Source organism: Puntigrus tetrazona, chromosome 2, assembly GCF_018831695.1.
Source record: "Puntigrus tetrazona isolate hp1 chromosome 2, ASM1883169v1, whole genome shotgun sequence".
NCBI classification, from domain to species: Eukaryota; Metazoa; Chordata; class Actinopteri; order Cypriniformes; family Cyprinidae; genus Puntigrus; species Puntigrus tetrazona.
Window position 1 is genome coordinate 23,042,977 of NC_056700.1, and position 2,500 is coordinate 23,045,476.

The window sequence follows — 2,500 nt, forward strand, 5'->3', positions numbered from 1 at the left end:
CAGTGTTTCTCATGTGCATTTAGACCAGTAAAAAAAACTGAAAGACATTATAAAAACTCACCGATATTAAAAAAACGGTAAGAAAAATACTAAAACTTCATCTGAAACTACTTTTTTAGTACTAAAAACTACTTAGAAGCACAAATGCCCCGTGTGTGTCCTGATTAATATTCATGAGCTCCGCCGTATTCAACACCTGTCTCCGGCACTTAAAGTGACGCCCATAAAATATTTAGTGCATTCACATTAAACTTTTATTACTGTTTATTTTTATTCTCTGTGTTCTGAGGAAGTCTCTGCTGAGGTTTGATCCTGACGCTGGAATTAAAAACGGCTCGGTTAAACTGATTCGACAAATAAATCACGTAATCTGACGGCTAGGACCAGAGGAGGACTGATCATTTCATTCATTGTTAATTAATACAAATAACTTTTTAAATGCACCAATAAAAAGACATTTAAATTCGATTGTTTAATTAAAAATGAAAACAACAATAATAAAATAACGCAACTTTAAATAGCATGGTATTTAGTATTATTATTATTATAATTATTATTATTATTATTATTTTTCTCATTCTAGACTTTACACAACCTTTAAAATATTGCATATCAATTACATTGTATATATTTTTTTATTTTATTTAAATTGGTAAATTTTTTTACATTGCATGATAATTTAGTTCTTTCATTTAACATTTTATATGAAATTAAATTAATGTAATATTATATTTCTAAACATTAAATTGTTAAATCGTGTAAAATTTTTTTTTTATGCGACTTTTAAAACCGCATGTTCATTTTTTTTAATTAAAATGTAATATTTTTAATTGATTTAAAATGCTTAATTGCTGTTTAAAATGTAGATAAACACAACAAGAAAACACATAAAATAATGTTTTAATTAAAAAAATTTTTTGCATGTTTTTAATTGGATTAATTCTTATCTTTTGCATGTTTTTTCTTCGATTAATTCTTATGTGTTAAAAATGTAATCGGGCAGTGCATGCGACCAATCACCAGCTGCTCCTTTTGATATTATTATTTATCACATAACAAAAAAACCTTGCTGCGTCCTCGTTGGTAAGTTGCTTCGGATGAAGTAGATGTAAGATTCTCTTCACTTACTTGCTGTCCAGGAAGTCCATGATGGGCTGCAGGACGTTGTCGGCGTCTTGGGCTAAGTTCCCGTTCCCGTTAGCGGGCACGTTGGCTCCTTTCACCTGACTGAGGATGTCTCCCATCTGTCTCACGCTCTCCTCGATGTGCGGCTGGAAGCTGCAGACACAACCACACAGATTAGAATCGTAAGGAAGGTTTCTATTCATCTGCGAAGCCTGAAAAACGTAATGCATTAAAAACGTTAGCCACGATTTAGTTATAACGCCGCAATGCTGTAAAGCCCACCTCACAGCGAAGACCCTGCTGAGATCATCCATCACGTTGTTCAGCTTCACTTGAAGATCCTTCAGAAAGTCACTGGCCTCCACGTTTAACTGCAAAAATCATAATCATGAGTCTGAGTTTGAATCTGAGTTTCAGAAGACTTATTATTTATTATATGAATTAATATTCGGTAATATTATCTATTTAACTGCACTGACACCATGAGATACCATTACAGTTTTTCTTTATTAGATTTATTAATTAATTTTCTATTTTAATATTTTCTTTTTTTTGGGGGGCTTAAGGTTTTTTTTTTTATAAATTTTGTAATTTTTTTAGATTTTATCTTTTGTGAACTTTTTTTTGCATTTTGCATTGTTTTAGTCATTATTTAATTTTTATATTAATTATTATAATTATTTAATTATAATTAATTAAATTATTTATTATATCGGTTTCAGTTCTTATTTTGCTTTTATATTCATTAATAGTTTTAATTTTAAATTAAATTTAGTTATTTTTAATGTAAATTGTATTTGTAAATAATATATAAATAATAAAATATATAATAATATATAAATAATATATAATAACAAATAAATAATGTAGTTATTTCAGTACAAATCAAACACAATAACAATTGTTTTTATTTCATTCAGTCCACCTTTTAAGTAACAAACTGACAAAAATAGGAATTAATTGATGCTTTAATCATTTTCAGCTTCATTAATTTTGCAACATTTCTGCACTGAATCAAATCTATCAATTAAAACACTGAACTGAACTGAGCTAAATTTAAGTTGACTAATTCTGTTTATTAATGTGAAACTGCTTTGAAGCCACCTGTAAAGCATGCGAACACATGTGACTCGATTGATGACATCACACGTCTCGCTCCAGCCAATGGCATTGGTTTAACACAGAGGCTCCGCCCCCACTCTGAAATGAAGCGCTGATTTATTGAATATTCAGCTAATAACGGGAATCCATAAATGTGAGTCAGACTATTAAAGCTGAATATTCATGCAGGGAGCGTCTGGAAAACACGCACGATTATGTGAGCGATGCGAGGAGGGCTTTAACAGGAAGTGAAACAGAGATGAGTCAGAGACAG

At 30.3% G+C, this 2,500-nt stretch overlaps 1 pseudogene; it reads right to left on the reverse strand.

Moving 5' to 3' along the window:
- Window positions 1-2,500, reverse strand: part of LOC122327334 — a 29,270-nt pseudogene that overhangs the window by 11,650 nt on the left and 15,120 nt on the right.